This window comes from Protopterus annectens, chromosome 1.part2 (assembly GCF_019279795.1).
Source record: "Protopterus annectens isolate FY-2018-M chromosome 1.part2, PAN1.0, whole genome shotgun sequence".
Taxonomy (NCBI): Eukaryota; Metazoa; Chordata; order Ceratodontiformes; family Protopteridae; genus Protopterus; species Protopterus annectens.
Genome location: NC_056727.1, coordinates 938,681,760 through 938,707,770, shown reverse-complemented (window position 1 = coordinate 938,707,770; position 26,011 = coordinate 938,681,760).

Genomic DNA, 26,011 nt, shown 5'->3' with positions numbered 1-26,011 from the left:
TCTGTTGCCATGAGACTGCTTGCTGGTGTCCAGTGAGGTAATCTTGGAACCAGGGAAGGGTGGAATTACAAAAATTTAGATCAGAGAGGACATTTAGTAGTTTAGTATGTGAGAACATATCAAAGGCTTTTGACAGGTCCAGGAAGATAGAAGAGACATAGTTATTGTTGTTCCTGTGATAGCTGACAGTGTTAATAAATGACATTAATGCCAGAATGTGCCAGAAAGTAATAATGTACAAGAATCATCTCAACTGACTCATTTCAGTCCAAAATAGTAGCTATTCTATTCTGTGATCCTTCTGAATTGCCAAACTCATTGCTTTATTATCTAGGGAGGGACTAACAGTTCCATGAAAGAATATCACATCTGCCAGCTGCATCTATGATTGTTTCTTTTTATCATTAACCAAGGCTCATGATGATGGGGTCATAGACTGGCCTCTAAACTGAGACATGCATCCTATGGGCCCCTGTCACATCACAAACATAGGCTTATACATTGGCTGCAACCCTCTCTAACCTCAGGTTTTTATACTGGAAGTGTAGGGTTTTCATCCTAATCGCTTCACACTCAGAAGGAAACTACTGTGATGCACACTGGCAATAAGATCACACTCATGTCAACATGACAACCTCATCTACAAACTGCAAAGATGCAGCCCTCATATCTTTAAAGTGGACACTCCAAACTTTTGCTGTAGCTTTATATCCCAAACATGAACATTATAAACAGCAGGAGAGACAAAGCACACCCTCAGAAAAAACAAACCTGTGTTGAACATATGACTTCACACTGAGAATGCAGACATGGTTTTTACTTCACAAATACAATGATTGACTAGCATGCAAGTGCAGCCCTAGGACCCTATACTATTTTAACACTTCCCACAATTCATTCCAGGTAATGTAGTCATCAGCTTTATCCAGGCCCCAAAAGTTAGTTTGACCATGCTGGCAAACCCCCATAACTCTTAGTATCCCTGCATGTACATATATTTGATAATTGTTTAGTGACAAGGAAAGAATTATCGATAGCCATGAATCACTTGATTAATTGTTTCCAGAAACCTGACAAAAGTTTTTACTGCTGAAAGAGAAAAATAAAGAAGTATGATTCCTCAGTGAGTGGATAGCAACTTTCTTTCTCCCTATTTGAAGTGAGGACCCTAGTCCAGCTTAGTAGTCCAGAGATACTGTCCCTACCTTCCATGCAGTGCTGTAAAGGCATGTTAAACCTGGCACCCCAATGGTATATGACACCTTAGGATTTCTGTCTGAATCTTATCTAATTCCACAAGCTTAGCACAGAATAACTGATTAACAGATGCAATGATCACAGAATGGACTGAATCACAGCTGTCTTTTCTTGGAATGTGTGTTCAAATAAGGGCATGATTACCATGTTCAAGACATCTTCAGAATGTTTCTTGCATCTATAGACACAATCATTGGGAAAAAATATCCCTGCTTGATGAGAGCATTTGAGCAATATTCCAATCCTGCCCCCTACAAGTCATAGGATGGTTTGTTAGAATCTGTCCGCAGGAATGCAGAACTTATTCTCAGCTGACTCTACATGCTCTTCTCCAATCTGGGTTTACGTTTCAATGACTGCTGTAGCTACCATCTTTCTGGACTATTGCTACCTCTTCTAACATTGCATGGTAGGTTTCTTTCTTCAACATGATAGTTTCCATTTCCACTAGAGTCCCCAGCACATCTTAGGGTTACTTAAAGAGCAAGTTCCAACCATGTTTTGGCTGGAAACATGACCTAAACCTGACTACTTTAACAGCAAAAGTCAACTGTTCAAACAGTACAAACTGAATCTGCACAACAATGAAATTAAGTAAACTCTAGTGTGTATCAATGTACGGTTAACCATAACCGGCTTACCATTCTGTATATTTATCTTAAGCTGTCTTGTCTATAATATCATAAACATTCTGAGAGTATATTCTTAACCAAATATTGTAATTTTCCCTTACATTTATAGCAGTTTAGTAAATTCAGTTTAACTTGCAATTACTTTTTAAAGCCATCAGCAGTTATAGTTACAACAACAAAAAAAACTTCTTAACAGATCGCAGTCAAAAGAAAATGTTCTTTAGCAAATATGTCACATAGCAGTTTGGGGGGGGGGGTTAAAATTAAAGTCAGTACAGGCATAAATAAAAATATAAAAAAAGATTTTTTTTATAAAGAATGCTTTTTATTCGGTCACTCTAAAAAGTAAAAAATAAGGAAGAAGAGTGAAAACTTTGGAAAAGAAACACACAAGCTGATTTCAGAAAAGCATTTGAGGTTGGTTTTGCTGATTCCTGCTACTTCTTGTGGTTCCTCGTTACCACAATCAGCAAAATCAACCTTGGATGCTTTTCTGGCTAACTAAGTTTGCTGATGACTGCAAATTAGGTGCAATCATTGAATCCCCAAACAATATCAATATACTTCAAGAGGGACTTATACAAACCAGTGATTGGTGCCAAAGCCATGGACTCAAACTCAATGCTAAAACATGCATTATCATCCCCTTCAGTAAAAACAATATCCCTGTAGACTATCATATAAATAGTAATACCCTAAGTAGCAACTCAGTAGTGAGAGACTTGGGGACACAAGTTGACTGTAGCCTAAACTTTGACCACTGTATATCTACTGTGGTAAGGAAGGCATTCTATGTCACAACCTCATCAGCAAAGGTATTACCTCAAGAGCAAAAGAGGTCATAACTTCCCTGTACTTGACCCTCATCAGGACAATAATTGAGTACAATGCTCCCTTTAGTATGTACCCTACCAGGCACTTGCAGCAACTTGAAAGACTACAGAGATTTCTAACCAAGAAAATTCAGGGTCTCCAGCATGTCATACATTGATAGACTGAAGTCATTGTCACTGTACTCAGTAGTATACAGACTACTTAGAGGATACTTGTGCCTGGCCTACAGAGCGATGTCAGATCCAAACCTAATGGAAATGCTGCACATCCATAAGTCAAATGGGACAAGGTCACCCGCTCCAAGGGCCTTAACCTGGCCTGAAACATAAATAGGACCTGCTGGAGAGACAGATATGTCTCTTAGAGGTTGCCACTCCTCTGGAATAGACTACCAATTCACATCAAACAGAGCTTCTCTTTGACCCTGTTTAAGCATAGTCTGGATGACTGGATTGGAAACCATAAATCCCTGCCTGGGATTTCACCCATGACCCTCCTAGATATGGGCAGTGATTGCTAACTAACTTGAGTTTTGGCAAGATCCTTTATATTGAGTTTCTCATTGGGTACACATGGGTAGGCTTATAAAAAACTTTGAGTCAATTGCCCAGTAATCAGCTATGAACCTATGAACTATGTTACCATACAGTACAAAGATGATATCTGCACTTGCTTACTGAAGAGAAAGTGCAGATCCATCTACCTCCACCCCCCCAACACAGGCACACCCGTACACTTGACAGCAGTGGATGTCCCATTTTCTTTTAAGTTTGAGAGCATGCATCAAGCCCTCAGTTAGTAATTGGAGATGCTCATAAGTGCAGATATTTGTGTTGTGGGGCATGCACTCCTGCACTGCTTTCTGGGTTACCACTGTTGAAGATGGAGCTGTTGTTGCAGCCGCTGATGCGGGCCTGGCTGACACACAGCATCACTATACTTTTACTGCTGGTTCTGCTGTTCCCTGCTGTGTACAGAGAATCTCAGCACCAAACAGGTAATGAGCAAGTGGGATATACTTTAGACACCGAAGACTACAGTAAGGGAACTGCAACACTTGGGGGTGGTGAATCGGAGTAACTGACTGCCAGACTAATAGAGAGGGTGTGTAATTAATGACATTACTGGGAGGGGTGGTTAGAGGTCTTTTAAACAAGGTTTTATGGGGATCAGATAAGAGTGTGCATAAGCTTGCATTTGTGTCCTGAATTTTGAGGCAATCCCAAAATAGACATGAGGCATTGTCCTGCATGTAGTGGACAAAGTGAGCACATTTGGACTGATATTTACTTAATAAAATTACCCTCTTTCTTGTCTGGTTATGCACTTCCTGTATGGGGGGTGTTAGTAATTGCACACTGTCTCCAGGGTAAATCGATTGCCGTTGAATTCTGTCCAACCAAGCATGCTAGGGATGCTGAATTTTGTGCAGAGAAGGGCAGGGATACTATTGCTGCTTAATTGCCAGCACAGATGAATAGCTTAAGTTAAAGCTGTCAGTTTGCTTTCACCACCTCCACTGTTTTCAAGTGTATTGTTAATGATGATAGTGCCATGGACAGCATAATATAAATCTGGGGAAGGACTTTAGAAGTGCTTTTGACTGTGTACAGGAACATGGAATGTGTCTACTTCATAAGTTAATACTAGGCTAACGACACTTGTGGGCCATTTTAAGCCTAGCCAATTACTCTGTCTAAGAATCAAACTCTGCATCTTCAGCCAGTAAGGTAAACACCTTAACCATTATGCCAACTTACCACCCATATTATAAAATACTTAACACATTGCTATAGCTATTATTTATAGGGGGAAACACCTTTTTAATATGAATGATGTGTTTTTTGGACTCAATGTGTGTGTGTGTGTGTGTGTGTGTGTGTGTGTGTGTGTGTGTGTGTGTGTGTGTGTGTGTGTGTGTGTGTGTGTGTGTGTGTGTGTGTGTGCAGGTTTTGGTTTAAGGCCGCTCTTAATGCAATGCATCCCACTCCATCCCTCTGTGGTTCTGTCATGTCTTTGTGGGTGTGTCCTTTGCTGACGAGAAGCTTGGAGTTTTTTCCACTGTCTCGTGAGAGTATGACAGAACCACAGAGGGACAGAGCTGCAAAGCCAGTTTCAGTAAAAAGCATTCAAATAAAAAATAAATGTAAGGAATACAATTTTGCAGAGGAGGGACACCACACTACAGCAAAGTGAAGTGTAGGGCTGTAGCCCATAATCACCATTAACTATATGTAAAAATTCCAAGGTGACATGATCTCAGAGGTTCAGTGACTATTTGATATTCCCTTCACACCAAGGCACTGTAGCCTTGGAGTTGGTATACACTGGTGGAGAATACCTCCTGTTGAATAATGTTTGTATTATTCTTCATTAGGGCTGGTATTGCCATATGGTTTCTTTATTTCCTTCCATCAGTTTTCTGTGGTATTATGATGGACTTTGAAGTTTCCTGTCTATCAATAATCATTTCCAGCATTTATTCTGTTTGACATCCTGGTCTTATGTCATTTTGCACTTTTTGTTCATTGACTATATGGCTTATTCACTATTTAACCATTGTTCCTTCCACTGCCTCAGCTACAAAGGCATTGAAAGCAGTGAATTCAGATAACACCTTGCCAACCACACAGTATACAACAGAAGCTCCTTCAAATATAAGTGCTGAAATTATTTAATTTAGAAGCATCTGCTAGGCATTCCGAAGATAGTCTGCCTACATGTTTGCATTGGCTGGTTTGTCTAGCCATGGCTAACAGACACAAATCAGCACCAAGAGGTGAGCAAGTGTCAGCTTAACACCTCTTTGTGGCATCAGGTCTGATGACATGACTACAAAGTCTGTCACTGACTTTTTGTCTAAGTTGGTTTAGTATTGGGTATGCTTATGGGCAGTCTATGCCTAAACATCACGTATATTATGAGCAATCCAAGACTAGAAGAGACATCAAATAATTTAAAATTTGAGTTCAAAATAAGCAGTTTGTGATTCCTAGTTGTTCCTCTCCCAGTACCTTTATCATTCTTAATTTGAACAATAAGCCTCCCAAAAGGACTACTGATTCAATGCATGGTAGCTTGTAAAGTTCTTCAATCTCATGCACTCATAGTTTATAAGACAGTTTAATATTCTATACAGCTGTTAGATGCATGTGTGCAAACACATACGCTTCCTTTCTGAAACTTGTAGGTGCATTGAGACAACCCTGCTATCTAATGGCAAAAATGTCAACTGTTTGGCTTCTAGCAAGGAGTTTGTAATTGTTCCAACATCCATTTATGGCCCCTCCTGAAGGCAGCTTGAGAACAGGAGAGAAATCTGTCTCTGATTAAGAAATCTGCTTCCAGATGTTATGTGCAGGAGAAATTGTAATTATATGTAGGTGGTACTTTTCCAGCTCCCACACAAGCTCCAGCTCTTTCCCAGAACTAAAGTTCTGAGGCCCATTTTGCATTACTATGGCTCTAGTCCACCTTAATCCTGTTTATCAGTGGCAAATAATGCCTTTGACTTTCCTTTCTTACACCTGAGTTTATTGAGTCTTCATGGTGGCAGCATTCATCACTTTAGGATGCAACTTTTCTGTGGTGGTTTATGTTAGTCTACAGTAACCTGCCACTCATATGGTACACTGCACCTAACCCTGACCCCTTCCCTTTACCTTGCAGGTGCTGAATTCACATGATGGCTCCAGGAAGCTTTTTCCTGCTAAGACTTAACTGGGAAACAGAGCTCACTTGGAATACATGTGTTTGGCCGCAGGACCGAATGTTGATCTGTCATAATTCCGAACCATAATGTCGAAACTCATAGGCGTGAATGCTCGTAATGTCGCATACAATGTTGAATTCAAAATTCCCGATCGCACAACTGCCGCAACAAGTGCTACCATGGGTCGAGAGCGGGGAATGGTAGCCTGGCTGGCGTTCGGTAATTCCAGGTTCGGCATTTTCAGATTCGACATTCTGTGATCTTAGGATTCTGCTTTTGACATGTTCTCATTCAGACATCGACCATTCACTCAAATGCATGTATACCAGTTCACTTTCTTAAATTTGAACTGACCAGCCTATATGTGCCACCTTTATTGGTCTGAGATGAAACACTACACCTAAGTCAGATTTTTTTTTTTTGAACTGACAATGACTGGGCTACATAGATAAGCTTTTCTGCAGTTGACCACAGCAGAACTCTGTGTATGAAAAAATGTTACTGCTTTTTAACATACTTTGTTATGGAAAGGCAGTGCAGGATGCGGGTAAACTACAGCCTTGTACTCTCTCATAAAGTTTATTTTTATCTTTTTTTTACCTTTGTTAATTATTGATTAAGCAACACTTTTATCAAGCAAACCTTGCACTGATTAATACTAATGAATGCAGCATTGTTTAATATTGTATAGATTATTCATCAGTTAGAGGAGTTACAATTAACAAGGAATATGTTTATAATCCTCACTAATTAGATGAGGCTAGAACTACAGTTCTGAAGCTACCAGCCCTCTCCATATTGTCCTACCTCCATGGTGCAGGGAAATTAATTTCTGACAATAACTTAGATGATACATGCTTGATTAGCAATGCAGCTGGTGGAGATATAGGATGGAGAGGATGTATGTCCGAAGCCATTGTTGGCTGACCCATCCTAGGGGGAGGGATGCAGCTCTGGTTCATGGCTCTGATGCCATGTAGAAGGACCAGTAGGTGTAACACTCACCGAGTACATAGGAATATATAAATATAGGAACAATACGTGGCAAGAGATCAAAGGGGCTATGCGAGGCCAAGCCATGTACACCTTTAAGTATGCACACTTAAATGTTCTTGCCATCCTTTATGGTTCTCAGTAATGTCTACCTCCCAAATCAAGCAGGGCCATACATAATAGCCTTGGTGCAAATTTATGACTATGCTGCCCAGCAGTGCTACATGTTCTAAAGCCAGAATGGCATGCTTGCTACAGAACGCAACTTTAGCAGAGTTGTAGAGATCTGCTGAGGGAGTTGCGCAGGAGCTCTAAGAGTTGTAAGGGGTTGAATCAGATCACTGACTGGCACACTCTCATCTCTCATGTGCAGATGGCACTGTGAGCCTGTATCTCTAGAAGGATAGAGAAGTATGATTCCCCGGTGAGTGGATAGCACCTTTCTTTCTCCATATTTGAAATGAAGACCCCAGTCTAGCTTGAAAGTCCAGAGTACTGTCCCCACCTTCTATGCAATGATGTAAGGGGATGCTAAACATGGCACTCCAATGGTATCCAACACCTTAGTATTTCTGGGTTGAATCTTATCTAATTCCACAATCTTAGCACAGAAAACTTGATGTTATCAATTAAGCAGTTCATTTTATGGAGGAAACAGCTCAAGTTAAATATTTAGAATAATAAGGCAGTTATGCTTAACTTTGTACTGATGCACATTTGATTTTACTTAATTTCATTACTGTCCAGATTCAGTTTGCACTTTTTGAAAGTAATCTGATAACTTTCACCTTGGGAGTGGTATGGCCCAGTGCCAATCCTGGTTTGAGGATGTTTGTAAGCACATGAGGACAGAGAACAAATGAGCTGGAGATCTTTGACCATGAAATGGGTTGAGCAGTTATCCATCCTGGTTTGAGTGTAGTAGTGAGCATCCTGAAGAAAGGAATAAAAGAGTTACAAGGCCCAGTGTATAGCTTCCTGCATCACAGATTGGTGAGCTTTACCCATACTACAAATCCCATTGCTTAGTGGAAGAATGAATGGATCACTTAAGAGCAGAGAGTGAAGCCATAGGTCATTGGTAAAATGGACTAGGTATAATTTTGGTGATGTCAGAAACAAACCAAAATTCATGACACCTTCCAAACTCCAGACAGTGCTCTTGATGAAATCTTCAAAATATGTATAGACATACAGATACAGTATAGACCACAGAGGGACGGAGTGGAATACAGTGTACTACGAGTGGCTTTAAACCAAAACACATACACATACACACACACACACACACACACACACACACACACACACACACACACACACACACACACACACACACACACACACACACACGTGCAAGTCTACATTTAGTAAGTGAATAGGAGCCCTTTCTTCAATTTATCAATGCTTTCTGATTTCTTTAAGCATGGAGCTGTTACACAACACTTCCGTTTTCTCCTATGCCTATATGGGGGTGCAGTTGAGTGCAGCATTCATCAGTCGTCTCAACATCAAAAGCAGCCCTAGCCAGTGACATGCAATGTGGATGAATGGCATTATACAGTGAGTTTATTCATGAAGAAAATGTCAGCTGTGAAATAATCCAGCACTAGAAATGGAAACAAATCTCTGTGGATTTTTACAAAACAAAAAGTGGAAACCATCATCAAAGAAAAGCAACAAAAACTGATATTAGTTGGGGAAGAGGTTATATAGCTTGTGGAAGCTGTGCAGCTATTCCTGCATGCAGTTTGTTCCAGAAACGTAGATGTTCTCCTGCAGTTGAGTATACATTGTGAAATAATAGTGCATGCTAGGCTCACTTCCCTTATGCTGCTGCCACATTCTGCCCTGTGGTTACCATGCATGCGATAGATTACTCATGCATGCATCATTCTAGTTGGGGAAATTAACTCAGTGAAAGTTATTTTAAACTGAAGTCATTGCATGGCAATTACTTTTCTGTTTGGATTCTGTTAGCTTCCACTGGTCACTTTACAAACAGAATATTCTCTCAACACATGTTTTTAAACAGTGCAGTTATCCTTAACTGAGATTTCCCTGCTCTGTGCATCACAACAGCTGTGTCATGCAGTGCTGCAAAAAAGAATTGATATACACAGCTACATAGCTGGAAATGATGCAACATCTTGTCTGCGTTAACTCCTTAAAACCTAAAATTGTCATAACAACGAAGTCAATGCAAGTCAACATTGTGTCTTAATCTACCGCCGTCTGTAAAAACACCCTTCAGTTACTCTTTGCTAATGTTGTTACAATAATACCATAAATTTGCAATAATTACTGTTTAAAACCATAGTTCTAAGTATAACTAGTATCTTTGGGGTTCAAGTATCAGAATGCGCAAATTATTTGTATAGTATACTCAATTCACTTTAACGGCCTAAGTATGAAAAATATTTCAGGATATACTAAGTACAAAAAATGTAGCTTCTGATATGTATATCACATTTTGAGATTTGAGGATGATTTTTTTGTTAAGTGATGTGGAGCATTCTTTTAGACGTACTCTGCCTTCAGTCAGAGAAATCATTCAAGTCAAATGTTTTATCGCAGATGTAATCTGAAGCTAGAGAAGTTATATATTATCCGAAAGATATCATGCATTGGGTTTTGGATTTTAACAGACTCGACATTCTCCAGCTAAATGTATATATACGTGTGTCGTTGTCATTAAGTAGTTGAAAATGTAAGTTGTAGAACAGGAAGAAAAAAACTGGCACAGCTGATTAAAGTGAACCAATCACACATCACTGACTGTTTTTCTGTGCAAGATCACATAATAGCTGTGACTGAGAAAACTGCCCTTTCCTCACTGTAGTGCAAACGAAAACAACACATTTATTTGACAGCCACAAAATATTTAAAAACTGCCATGATTGCCCTATATACAATTCATTAGCCTTCACTGTCTAAATAATTCCTAGTATGTCCTACATTTTAAAGTGATCCATGAGTTACAAGTCTGCCAAACAGTAGCCTACATGACATTCAAACTCTTCTAAGTGGTCTAGTCATAAAATGGCAATAATAATTTCTTTAAAAATACACACATGCAAGGCAATTTTTGGCTATATTCTCCAGTCTATTCAATGAATTTCTCAGGCTTTGGTAAAAAGCAAAATCTCAGAACAAGACAGATGAAAAGAATCATGTCATATTGTTAAGAGATACACAATTTATGGTTTGTGATAGACATAAGTTATCTGTTCTATGTAGTGTGGCACACTGACTTCTGTTGTGTGGTTATTTGGCTTTACAGACCATTGCATTCCTCAGTTAAATTCAGATGATCCTTGACAAGAATGTTGTGTCTGCAAAATTCCTGTGTGAATTTTCTGAAATATGTAGACTTACAACGCCCCGACTTAAACACCGGTAGTGAATTCTGACTGCTATTAGTATGTTGTTATCTGCAAATAAAGCATTTGTTGGAACAAGAGGAATGAATCATTGTGACTTAAGTCATCCACCCTCATTTGTAATCCTTTCTGTAAGAATTTAAACTAATTTAGATTACAGGAAATGAGTATTACTTTTGTCAGCGTAGATAAACCTGAAAACCTGATTGAATCACACTTTGCTCACATGTGTAGTTTCATAGATTGTAAAATAAAAAAAAAATGCTTATTGGCATACTGATCAAGCAACAATAAAACCATATGAATATCATAATATGCCTTGTTGCAGCCAATATATTCTATTACCCATTTCAAAGGTGAGTGCTTTATAAATGTATCCTGTTTCTTTTGGCATTTACCTGTCACAAATGACTTGTTCTAGGGCAGAACTTCCCTTTTACTGATGTATGTATCTTTATCATAGGATCCTAGGAGGTTACTAGCGTATCGACCCAGAGGTAATTTCAAGCCTAGCCATTTCATCCCAGTGTTATATCATAGATACTTTACTCAATACCCAGGAGTTTATTTATTAACGACTGCCTATGTCTAGGAGGATTGTGAGCACTATTCCTGCTAAGACTTTACGGTGCCCCATCCACTCGTCCAGGTTCCTTTTGAACAATGTCATAGAGGTGCTCTGCTTCATATGAATTAGCAGCCTGTTCCAAAAATACAGCAGTCACTGGGAGACAAATATGTCCCTCCAGCATGTCCTATTCAAGTCAAAGGCCATATTTAGGTCCTTGGAATGGGTAGCTCTATTCCCATTTGATTTACAGATGAGCAGCAAATTCAGTTGGTTGGGGTTGTAGATTGCTCTGTAAGCCAGGCATGTCTCCTCTAAAAAGTCTATATGATACTAACTATGGTGACAGGGACTTTAGTTGGTCTGTGTAAGTCCCTTGATCTTCTTAGTTAGAAACATCTGAGGTCTCTTCAATTGCTGCAGGTGCTTTGTAGAGTATATGCCAAAAGGGACATTATACTCAATTGCAGGTCCTGATTAGTGATGAGTATTGGGGGGTTATAACCTCCTTTTCTCTAGAGGTGATCACTTTTCTAATCAAGTGCACTATGTAGAAAGCCTTCCTTACTACAGTAGGTACATGGTGGTCATATTTAAGGTCTCAGCCTACTTGTGATCCCAGATCTCTTAAAACTTTGTAGGTACATAGGGTATCATTGTTAATTTGATAGTGTGAAGGGACATTGTTTTTACTGAAGGGAATGATGATGCATTTCTTTGCATTCAGTTTGAGACCATGACTAAGGCACCAGTCATTGGTCTGCATAAGATTTTCTTGAAGTATACTGACATCATCTGGGGATTCAATAATTGCACCCAGTTTGTAGTCATCCACAGACTTGGTCAGCCACAACCCCTTAGTTTGGCCTGAACTTCTGAGAAGTATATACCAAACAGTAGGGGGCCCAGCAATGACTTTTGTGGCACCCTGCTGGTGACAGGTCTGATGGTGGATGTGGAGTCACCCACATTTATAGGTATGATGTATACTTTTAGGAGTTAAGTCTTACCACCTTTTGATTATTGATTTTCACAGTCATTTCAGCCTCAGGCAGTCAAGGAGCTAAGTGCTTTTTATCACCTAAGAGAGAAAGAAAGACTCCAAGTCAGACTGCCGACTGGCCACAAGTGGAGTCCCACAGGGTTCAGTCCTGGGCTCTCTCCTGTTTGGTATCTACTTTTCTGAAGTCCAGGCCAGCATGAAGGGACTGTGGCTGACAAAGTTCACAAGCGATTGCAAGTTGGGAGCTATTATTAACTCCCCAAGTGATGCTGACACCCTACAGAAAGGCCTCACTGAGACCAACGACTGGTGTCAGAAGCATGGCCTTAAGCTCAATGCCAAAAAATGTGTCGTCATCCCCTTTGGGAAAAACCTGGTTCCCATGAATTACTACATTGATGGTAGTCCACTGAACACAGAAGGTGTTATAAAAGATCTGGGAACACAGGTTGACAGCAACCTCTCTTTTGAACACCACATTTCCACTGTGGTCAGAAAGTCCTTCTACGTGGAACATCTCATTACTAGGGGTTTTGCATCCATAAAGAAAGAGGTCATTGTGTCCCTCTACTCATCCTTTATTAGGCCAGTCATCAAGTACAATGCCCCATTTGGCATGTACTCACTAGACACCTGTAACAACTGGAGGCACTGCAAAAGTACCTCACAAAGAGGATCCTAGGCCTTAAACACTTGTCCTATATAGACAGACACAAAAAACTCCAACTATTCTCTGTCTCATATCGCTTACTTAGAGGCGATCTCTGCTTGACTTACAAAGCCATGTCTGACCCAGCTCTGTTAGAAATGCTACATCTAAAGAAATCCCAATCCTTCCACACCACACACTCCAAAGACCTCAGGTTCATTACCACAATCAACAGAACATGCTGGAGGAACAGGTTCATAACCCAGAGACTGGCCATGCTATGAAATGGACTTCCCATACATGTCAAACAAAGCACTTCACTGGCCCTCTTCAAGAGGAATCTGGATGAGTGAACGGAAAATAGATAATTCACCCTGGGGATCACTCCAGTGCCTTGACTCGACAGAGGCACTAGGAACTAAGGTCAGGTGGCATGGTAATCCTATGGGCTAGGCTTGTAAAGGCTCCAGGACCATTAGCCAAGGACACACCTATGAACCCATGAAAAATCATGCCTACATATAAGTGAATAACAAGGGAAAAATGTTCAAAATTCATATCCCTTTTGTTTTTATTTATTCATTTTGTTTTACTGTGTTTGTGTGTTAAATTAGATAAGACCACAGCACAAAAGCATGCCTTTTACACAAGTTTAAACTAATTTCTCTATTTTTTAAAATTAAATGTCTTCAGATTCCTTTCTAGTCTCCAACATATTACTTCTCGGAAGTGCATACCAAGGTTACAATATAAGGTAACTTACTATATATTAATTATGTGAAAAGATTTCAAGGCTTCCTTGACAGATAAACATGTTTCTAGAAAATAACATTTGGAAGTTCTTAAGAAGTGTTCACTTTTAGCAATTTTCTTTTTCTTTTTTATTAGTTTAAAATATGACTTTGGTAGCTTTAAGGATTTCAGACTTATTGATATCCTGCTTAGCTCTGCAGTCCTTTCCCCTGATGACTTCTACTTGCAATACCTCTAAAATTGCTTAGTTGACCTTATTTATTGGAGGGAGTAAACCCATATTGAGTGTCATCAAAACATTTCACTAAGATGCATTCCTCTAGATGTTTCAAGCCCATACTGTATGTTTAGAAGTAATACAGACTCAGCACTGATCCTTAAGGGATGCCACAAGGTACTTCTGTGATTCTTCCAGTAGCTTATTGATCTACAGGGTTTGATTCTCACCTTTGGGAGACATGGACAGACTTAAACAAGCCCCCTGGGGTTGTTAACCTAGGTATTTACCAATGAACCTATAAAATTAAAATTTCAGACTGTCTGTTTTAGTGAATGATGCATTCAAATAATCAGAAAAAAAAACGTGTATATTTAATATCTAAATTCTGGAGCAAGATGTTATAGTCAACTGAATCTAAAACATTTGGAATGTTAGGCATATTATATCCATCTATAAATCCAGAGTCAAAGGATTCCATGACAAGACATAAAATTAAATCAAGTTGTTTTTCTTGTAGGCATTTAGGTATAATTCTGTGTTATGCTCATCAAAAATACTGCACTGCAGCTTGCCAATTTCTTTTGTTAAATAATTTTCATAATATGTCACTATCAGCTGGTTGGCCTGCAATTCATAATCCCATCTCCAATTACATTTTCTATGGTTCAGTTCATTTGACTGAAAACTCAAAATATTACAACTCAAACTCAAAATATTGAAAATGGGAATTTACCCTTTCCCCAGCAGGGGGGAGGTCCAGCCCCTACACCGAGGGAGCATTTGGAAGCCCCCTACATTAAATAGGTTTTCAATATTTTGAGTTTCCAATATTATGACATACACTTTTTTTCTGTTGTGTACTGTAACTGACTGCTGACTTGTAGTCATTATGGGACAAAACCTAAGGCCAAGCTGTGGCAGGCTGGCAGCACAATTTTCAGAAAGAAGCCAGGCATTTCTCCAGTTAGAAAATTGTATCTTTGTTATGCCCCCTGCTGCCCGGACTACCACTTGGATTTCAGAACACATGGGCTCAGCAGGTAGCACACCTGCCTTTGATGCTAGGAAGCTCAGATGGTAGTGTTTTTTATCACCACACTAGGTGCCTGAATTCACATTCAATTACTGACATGGTAGCATCCAGTTAGCATGATATGGTGCTCCAGAGGCATTATCTTTCAGATAAGACATTATAACATGAACCCATTTGCCAGATGTGGAGATAAAAGATCCCAAGGCACTTGCAAAAAACAGGGGAGTTGTCCTGGCCAAATGCCCCCATATGTGTGGCACCTCAGGTCTCTCCTGACAATAGGCACATACCTAGTGTGACTAACCTGGTCAAAAAACATGAGCTTTCATTAACTAGAAGTGTACATTTCAATACAGACAACTGCTGGTAACCACTTTTAGGTTATGTATCCCCCACAGCACGGATTATTTACACTTTGTACTATCCTAGCCTTCATCTTAATGACTATTATTGTCATTCGTCCCTTCCTATTTGTAGTTGTTTTTATGAGTTTCAAGTCTTTTTATACCAACCCTTCTACGTGGTATTTTACAGATATCGTTAGATAACTTCTTCTGTAATCACTTTGACAATATTCTCTGAAAATGTAGTATATTTTGTTTCTTTTGCATTTCTGTAGAGTTTGTTTAGCTTTTCCATAATTTGTTACCAGAGGAAAGACTTTTCTGTATTTTTTGACACTCAGACTGGATTTAACTTATAAGCATACATTTGTTTTTTGTTACGTGTCGATATAATTTTAACCCTAGTCTTGATGCATTTCTAATTTCTTTGTTTTTGTCATTTCAGGTCAGCTCAGCCTGGATAGTGCAATAATTGCTACCACCTCTTCAGGGTTCAAAGAAAATTGCTGTATCCACAAATTCTCTTTACATCAACTTGATATGGCAGGATTTTACTTCTGGCTGAAATCTTCACTATCTTTGTTAACGTTTTGTCTTAGATATTTGAACCTGAATATTTATATGTTGTTTCTCTTGTATTTTATAATTATTCAAGACGAAAAATAGACTAAATGGATGTCTATCAAACATGTTTTATCTAGGGGTAAAAGCCTTCCATTATCCCTTTCTTCTGCTACTTATCAACTATTATAGCTACCAATAAAATTGCCAGACTTCTGGGGTGCATTATAAATAATTCAGAGTAGATTAATTTACTCTATCCTTCATAACCAAATATAATTTGACGAGATGGCCTTTATTGGGTTACACGGACTCCATTTTAATCTTATGATGCATAGTGCACAGTGAAGTCCCAGACCCTTGTTAGATTCTCCTGTACTTGTGTAAGTGCCCTAAAATCACAAAGTATGTTTAAATCAACTGGCTTGGATCCTGGGCATCTGTAAAAAAAAAACAGTTCCATAGCCTTATTTTAGTGATTAACAGCTAATGCAAAGCAGGCTATATTGCGACTTCACTGACCATATATTTCTGACTGACAACTATTTAACAATAAAGTATGTTTAGCATTCATAAATATCCATGCTGATTGGACAGATGAACCAGTATGCCCATGGTACACTGAGCACATCCCAAAATAATGATGTCTGCATGCTAAAATCTTCTGGAGCCTCCAGGCTTTGTGTTAAATATGCTCCATTACTACAGCAATGAAATATTTTAACCTGGACAAAGCAAAAATATGAGGAACGTCAAGGACCTTCTGCAAAAGTCTGAGCAGTTGAGACTTATGTTTACTGGCACTATGGTCAGTCATACTGCTTGTAACCATACGTCTCTGAGTGACTTCACTACTGTTAACAGGCGATCTCACAAATTACCCACCAAATGAGATCCATGTTCTCACCCAAATGATTACTACAAAAATAAATGCTGTCAAGTCCAGAGGATGCACAAATATCTGACCAGATGTTTCTCAGTAACATCAGGCATGTTGATATGCTGGTCACTGTGATAAGTGACATTTTTCCAACATTCAATATATAGGCCCTAACTAAATTTAACAAAACCCAGAAAATGTAAAAAAAAAAGAAATAATATAGAATAAAAATTAATAAATAAATAAAAAAACTTTAGTCCTGCTATGTTTAGCTTCATAATTCATACAGCTGAATACTATGTATTACAACGAGGCCCCTTGATAGAAGAGGCTGAGTATTTATCATTATTTTTATGAATAGTGTAAACAAATTATCATCACTTGTAGAGTATCCACCAGAAAGCCTGAACAGAAAAAAAGTAATAAAATGCAATAAACTAAAAAGAGCAATTCTAACTAGTAAAATATTCTACTACTTAAACTAGCAAGAACAACACTTCAACATTTCTGAAAAATTCTGGATGTCACTCATCCAGCTCCTGTAACCCAACCATTCACGGATCTTTTATTCCATCCTTATCCTGATGATAATAAGGCTGCTGATCATTTGTCTCTTCCTGCTATCAATCTGTATAAAAGATCAATGGCAATAATTCCACTGAGAACCTCAAACTTACTCATCATCAGAACCACATTGCCCTTTTACCTAAATTTGTTAACTAGCAACAGGTCCTCAAGTTCTTCAGAAAGTCCAAGTCATTGCACCTGACAACCTTGTCTTAGAGAGTCTCATGGTCAGTACTCATGTGATCACCCACACAATAACAGTAATTCTCATCACAACCATCATCAGGAAGTTTGTCCTACCAGTTCACTGATGCTGCCATTCTCAGTGGTTCTACACATGTGATGGCCCTCTGCTGTGACCTCTGCCAGGAGGGTCTTCCTTCTGGGAAAGCCCTACACACAGGGATTTTGAGGACCCTCATGTGTAGGATTTAAGGGGTGTGAACCCAAATATACCAAGAGTACTGCATACCAAGAATACCAGGTGAGGAGCTTTCAGGCTGTGGCAGATAGTATATTATTTAGCTAAACATCCCTCCAATAAGCTGGTTAATGCCATAAGAAAGGGTTTGCAATGACATTGCAAATAAAATTTACCTACTTATTTTGTGATTTGTCCCACATATATTCACCCATCTATGGTATAGCACCAGGTTGATGGCACAGCAGTAGTATCTGTGCTATTATCTGTGCCTTACTCATGTGCCTCATCATGCTCCAACAACCTTCCTGTGGAAGAGATGAGCAGATTCCATAGCATCAGTCTTCTTCCTCAAGTCAGCTCCAACAGGAATCTGAGACATTAGCTAAACTCAGATTGTTTAGCTCATTGTCAGTAGTGTATATTCTTTAGTCGTCAGTGGAGGTAGATGTTAGTGACCACACAATTATCATAAATATCTTTCCTGCCCTCAGTATGCGGTAATGCCTCTTCACAGTGCTATAAAACATGGAATAATCTTTGTACTTCTATTTAGCCAGTCTTGTAAATGTTAAGAATGTATACAGTACTATCAAAAACTTGTTTATATCTCTTTAACAACTCCATATATTATATCTCATTTTGGATATAACAATAGACCACCAGGACTCTTCCCAAGAAGATGGTCAAGGATGCTGCTCAGATCAGGTCCTTTTATGACTCTAAACCTTCCCTACCAAACACTATCTTCCATTACAGGAAGTTTAAGGTATCACACACTAAAAACCCTAGCTTGGTTGGGTTTTTCTTTGCAGTTTGTACTGAATAGTTTGTGTATATGTCCTTTTTTACCCAATTGGTTTAAACACTAGCCATTAACACATCCCTGCCTGCTCAAACCTCATAAAATGTCATTACTGATATTCCCCTCTACAACTCCCCTCTGTTGTATTAATCATTTAAGCCTCCTCACCTTCCCAGGTACTGTTACCAACTTTCTCAACTCTTCTTTGTACTGTTTTTTCAGTGTGTCACTGGCTCATATTCCAATGCTATGCTGCCCCAAGCCTCATTCATAATCCATCCTGCAACCTACATCAGATCAATGCCAACCTCTTTAAACCGGGGTCACCTTAATTTTTCTGCACCCTGATCGTGTAGAGTTCTGATGGTCTACAACGATTTTGCAAAAGATGTTTTTAACACACTAGATTGTTTTATTCCGTATGTCTTTTTTTTTAAATGACATTATGTGGAGTTTATTAAGCCAAGCTCATATTACCTCCAACAAACTCCATTTACCAGCCATCCTTTTGCTTCAGCCTAGCAGGTGTCTCACAGCACTTATGTAAAAGCTTTTTCTGTACAAACCCTATGGAGTCCACAAGTCGACTTCTCATACTCATACATTTCCCGTACAAAACTTGCTCTCCTCTATCCACTTCTTGTTCAGAAATAACCATTCTTATCCACACTGCTTGTTCCCCAAAATCTCTGAATATCTTTCATAACCCCTTCAAAATGTCCAGCCTGGCTTTCTTTGTCTTATCTTCTTTATCTGTTCTGTTATCTAATCTACCTGCCAGCCTCACCAACTGCATTAAACCCAATCTAAGCTCTACAACTTTCTTTCTTTCAAAGTCTTAAACTCTATCTTTGAAGGCCTGTCTAGGATCTGCCACTGGTGATTGCCAGATTCTGTTATTACAAGCCTCTCCAGTACTTCCTAGCTCCTAAAATATGGGGTTTAACTAATCTTCAACACAATCCTTGTTTCTCACTCTTTCTTTTATTCCAACTTTCACTAACATGCACCTGTCTTTTGGCCTTTGATGCTACCCATCTTAAATAGTTTCCTCCCAACCCAGTGACCTTTGCTTTAAATTGACTGCTGCTATATGTCTATAGATCTAACATTCCCCACCCTCCTACATGTTCTCCATTATTTTTTCCCTTATCTAGTGTTTGCATATCACTCACTTCCCTGGGATTAGAGACCATGCTTATGTACCCTACTATAAATAACACTAAATAACTTTGGGTTACTAGCATGGCGATAGTACTTTTGCTTTGAATGTGTCGATCTGTGTTTCAACATGCCCCATGTTAAAACTGAAACATTATCATGGTCTAATTGTCCAGTAACATCTCTTTCACTCCAGTTCTCCAGCAAGTCCAAAATTATTTCATTTCTTTCCTTCAGTTCTTACCACTAATATATTGTATGTTTAGGTAAGCTTTTACTCCTAAATATTTCACAGTACAACGGTAGTCTGCACTGTCCCCAGTGATGAAAACCTGTGATAACTACCACTGGTTTATCTGGATATTTCTTAACCTTTTTGTCTGTTAGCCATCATGCCCCCACTACCAGTCTGACCCATTCCTTTCTCGTGGGGGGGGGCGGTGCAAGAAACATCACTAGCCCATTTGCTCCCCTGGGCAGGTTGACTTCAGAGTCTCACTCCCCCACTCCAATGAGCTACTAACAACTCATTGATAGTTTCTGAGGGATGCTATAGCTGACAGTCATCAGGGAGGGAAGCATGCAAGCTTCACCATGTGACTGACCTCTGACCTAGGCTGCTTTGCTGTGGGAGCAATTTCCTTTGGCCCTGTTTCTTTAGAATGCATTACCCAGAACTCTGAGTGTCACTCAAGTGGTGGGACAAGGTACAACCCTCCCTCAGGATAGTTGAATGATATGCTGTAAAAATCCTTTCTTCCCATATCCTTACCATACAGTTGCCATGCCTGCTAATGAAACACAGGTAATTTGGATTACTGTTAGATCTTTATCTCTCTCAACTATGGTAGTGAGTTTATTTGGCTGGCATTTTAACCCAATTTCTTTTCCAAGTTCTTCACAGATACATAATACTTCAAAAGTTCTGCATTAATTAGCAGGAACAAACAGTTACCTGCAAACAGGTAAAGACTACTTCTCCCCTTTTCCTTCCACCCAAACTCCCTTAGATATGTGTGCTCCATCTGATTGAATACTTCCATCACAGAAGGAGATAGCGACATTAAAACAAGGTATCGCTGACACATTCTCCTTCCTTTACCACTTCCTATATTACTATTCCATTTGCAGCTTATCATATTCATGGACAATTGCAGTTCTTTCACACAAACAAAAAAGTAGCATCCCTAATTTCTTTGTCAAACACTGTGAACAAAAGCAGAGTTCTACTGTATCAAAGGCCTCTGTGCATTGAAGAGGACAATGCTGGCTTTTCCATGGTAGTGATTTTCTACCCACTTTGCAAAATCTAGTAGCAACTACCTGGCTCTGTGACACAGGGGGGTGTAGCCATGACTGTGACCCCAGCAACCAAAGTTCAGTTAGCAGTCCCTGAATGGGAGGAGCTAGGCAAACAGATGGAGGGAAGAATGAAGGGGCATGGCCCCCTCCCTCTCCCTGCAGAGGTAGGGTCTGCATACATGTGGAGAAACACAGGGCAGTACAGTTTCCCTGGTGGAGAGGCCACCTTTCATACTATGTAGGAAAGGGTAGGACTGCTTGAAAATAACATACTTTCCAGAAGTGAGGCAATGTCCTTCATGGCAGCCCATTGTATGTTCCTCCCTGGCAGCCTGTCACATGCACACCAGGATAGAGACCGGAAAAAAAGTCTAGAATTACCCCTGATGGATTCATGGAAAATGATCCCTCTCATATGGCTTTTGACATATGATAGAAGCAAATAGGGAAATGGCTGACTGACTGAGACAGGGTTTTATAGTAGCAGGGTGTGGTGTCAAAGGGTCACAAAACAAATCATATAACAACTACCAGTGATTGGTTGATACCTTTTGATTGGTTGATACCTTTCCTTCACAGACTCAGCCTAGCCCATTCTTGTAACCTTTGGGATCATCTTCTACACCCTAACTGCTGAAACTCTTGTTGAAAAGCTAAAAGTTTGCTTCAGCATTACAGAGGGACATGGGACAATAATTTATGTACTGTTCTGGGTTACTCTTTCCTTTAAGAAGTACCAGCATACCACCACCATAACATCTTTAATAGATGAAGGCAACCACCATGCCTCCATTACTTTACTTTAAACTGTCAGTAAACTGTGCATATTGTAGGCCAGCCTTTCTCCAAACATCTACAGTTGATTCCTCTTGGTCTTCCTCATTTCCTCCATTTCAAATATTCGTAGCCCCATCAGTGGTTTGGTGGAGCAGGAGATGACTAGCTGTGTGCTGCAGAGTCGAAGGCCAAGTGACTCAAAATATGGGAAAATAAGAGTTAAGAAGCTTGGAAATTGTCTGATCAAATAAGTTTGCACTGTTATAAGAAATAGAAAGATAGATAGATAGATAGATAGATAGATAGATAGATAGATAGATAGATAGATAGATAAACAGATAGACAGACACAGACATATCTGTGTGTGTATAACAGCACAGTAATCAAATCTGAACAATAAAACTTGCAGGCTGGAACCTAAATGCAATAAGATTGCAATGTGAATGATACAGGGCACAAAGTAAACAGAGACATGAAGACATTATTGATATAATTTTTCATTGTTTCACCTTGATTAGGAGCTAATTTTTAAGATCAGCTGGAAAGAAATTAAACATACTTATATATAAACAGACTGAGCTTCTAAAGTTAATTAATTAATTACAGGTGAACAATATTAAAAAAGCTAGAAATCTGCTATCTGGTGAGGTTTACTAGTCCATTAGTTAATATATTACACCTTAATGTATAACAAATAAATGAATTATAAGCTACAAATGTGCTTTTGATACTTTATTCAGTAAAGTGGTCATTTAATTTTAAGTAACTGAGAGGCTTCTATGCTTATTGTTAAAACCTGTTAACCATGTATAGTACTCTAGAAGGTTTTTTACCTATATGAATGAGTTGATTAACTTAAAGAAAGCCCCTGGCTCCATTCTATCTTTGTTCTTTTTATGGGAACAGATATTGTATTTCATGAAAAGCGCATCTCAAGTAGTCAATCACACTTTACCTATAACAAGGTCCAAAAGAACTGGGTTTGGGGAGAGCCCTATTACGGTTTCAGAACTACCTTATGAGTAAAACCTTTTGGGCATTACTAGGTGAATCCTGCTCTTTTCTTGGTTGCCTTCTATCAGTAGTACCCTAAGATGCTTTCTTGGGGCCCATGTTATAATTCATGTTTAGAAGTGATATTGTGCTTGGCCTGCCAAGACTACAGATTATACCACAGGTAAATGATCTATTTTGAAGGTAACCAAAACAACCATCTTAATCCTGAAAGTGATTTGAAAAGCATATGTTTGTTATGACATTGTCTATATAACGGCAATGTACTAATGTCAATAAAGCTTCAGTTATGATTTTTGTGCACCCTAAGTTTAAACGAGCCCTCTGAACATCAATATTTGACATACTCAATAAGCCTTTTACTCTGATCCAGAATTATGAGTATTAGGTAACAGTATGGAATTTAAGAGAAGGATAGGGTCCAGTGATGCAACTATAATACACCTATCTACTTCGTCATCAATAAGCCAAGAAAAACTAGAGGAGAAATCAATGCACAGATAATCCAACTAAAATATATTCCACAAGGTCTGATTCAGCTCATGCTGTAACCCTAGCCTAATGCAAGCCACTCCTTATAACATGTGCTGATTTATCTGTCAGATGTCACTGAACACCCCTGCATCTTAAATGCTAACTGGGTTTCCCTAGCTCTCAGGACCACTATGTTAATATCCACCTTTAAATTTATACTCTTGAACATTGACTATTTTTCAATTAACTTTGCCCCAACCTGTTCCCTCATAAATCAGGCTTTACATTGAAATAATGAAGTACCAAAGCTCAAAAATCCAGGACACATTTCAGCATTTATGTAGTTCTTAGAATAAAAAGATTTACAACATGTATTCACTGAGGAATAATATATCACTTTCAATATTTATTGGTGTTCAGTGATTTTTAAGTCATAATGTCTGCCAAAAAAAATCACACATTTTATGCACGACATGATTATATTTTGAGACAAAATCAGGAGCATTCATGACAATCATGGGCAGTTACGAAACATCTCCTTCTGGATCTGCTTGGCAATGCTGAAGATGTTGGACGTTGTTGGACTTCTCAGTTCAGCAGACGTTTTCAGTGTTGCAAAGAAGGTTGAGATCATAGCTCAAACTCTGGTAGTGTGCTAGTGTTCACAATTTTAAACAAGGTAAGAAGCAGCTATTTTCCAGTTACACAGAGTTCATGCTACTCAGCTTCACTGGGAAAGTCTTTTCCAGGGCATATGAAAGGAAAGTTTGCCCAGTATCTCAATCTCTGTTTCAGAACAGACAAAGCAAATTCCAGCCTCGCTGTGGAACACCGGATCAGTTCTTCACTGTTCCTCTGATATTGGATAGCATGGCCAGGCATAAACCCACACTGCCATGGCATATATTTTATAAAAAAAAATAATTTTCTACAATGAGATGTGGGAAAATTTAATTTAAAATAGCGGTGTTCCCAAGAATATATGATGTACACCATGATGCATATTCTATAAAAGGATCAATTTATTTTACCTGATGAGATGCTCTTGAATTTAATAACAATGCATGTTTGTCATGATTTATAGTTATATATTTTGTTAAATGTCTCCTTTTTTTCAGAATGCCTAAGGCTTTTCTTTTTCAGCAGGCAAAGGTATACATTCCAGAATTGTACAATATCTGGGGTCAAACAGGAGTGGCTACACTTGGGGGGGGGGGGGGGCACATTCTAAAATCTGGAATCCCTATGATCCTGGGATGGGTCATGGAGTTGTGATCCAGGAGAAAGCATATAGCTCTGTACACCAAAAAGTATGTTTTTGGACATGCTACAACAGTTAAGAGTCTCAGGGCTGCTGCAGCTTACAATTTGGCCATTGTGAGTGAGAGATATACCCCATTTTCAGTGATAAGTTGAAAACATTTAAAATGGGTGTAGGTATCATCAAATGTTGTACTTTACCTCTTGTATGTTACTTCCATGGAAGGAATTATCAAGAAGTAGGAAAGATCTGAGGACCCTCTCCTTTGGAGACATGAGGGGTTATCTTTTTTGCAGCTGTCATGTGATGTGTTTTTCCAGCCTCGAGTGATGCTGATCTCCAAATTACTTTAAAATTGTTTGCTATTGACTGTGAAGATGATGAGCTGAAAATTGGCACCCCCAAATTAAAATCCATGATTTTCTCCTAGAAAAGAGTGAGTCACTCTTCACAACTGAAGGGGCAACAGATACCTCAGGTAGAGGAGCTTTAGCATCTTGAGTTCCTGCTCATGACTGAAGGTAGGGGACATCGAGCAAATGACCAATAGATTGCTGCAGCAGTATTGCAGATGAGGAAATGAGAAATTAATTATAAGATGAATCTCTCAATTTATGGTCACTCAGTGACCCCATTCTCATCTCTACCTTGGGTGTGACCAAAAGGATGAGAGCATAGAAGAGGCAGAAGTTTGCCTCTTTTGAAGGATATTTGGAATCACTTGCAATGATACAGTCAGGAACTGGGCTATCTGGGAAGATTTTGGAATGTGGTCATTGTTCCTTTGAGGATAAAGTGGTCACTTGAAGTGGTGTGGGCAGTTTGTCAATATTTCGGGTCTATATTAGATACTGGAATATTTAAATGTTCGAATCACTAATGAACGAACTTTAGTGATTGAACGCTTAAATGTTTGAATATATATAAAAATTAAAAAAAAAAAAACAAAATTAAAAAAGAGAAAAATTAAAGGGTGTAAGCAGGGGGCAAGCCTCCATGCACCCCCTGCTTGGGGATCTGCACCCCTCTGAGATTAAATATACCAACTCCAAGATCGCCCTACAGTGTAGGAAATGGGAAATTTTCAGTTTCTGCACTGTAGCACACTGAATTGTGATCTCGGAGTTGGTATATTTAAGTAGCAGGGGTGTAGGGGGTGTAGGGGGTCTTGCCCCCCTGCTTAAATTCTTTACTTTTTCTTTTCTTTTTTTTTTAAATATTATTTTTATAGAAATTCGAACATTAAAGTGTTAAATCACTAACATTCTTTCTTTAGTGATTCGAACATTTAAACATTCGACTATCTAATATAGTCCCAATATTTCTACATGAAACCTCTGACAAGATGTGTATTAGACATTATCCACTATCAGGAAACACAAATGTAAAATCAAGACATGTTGGAGG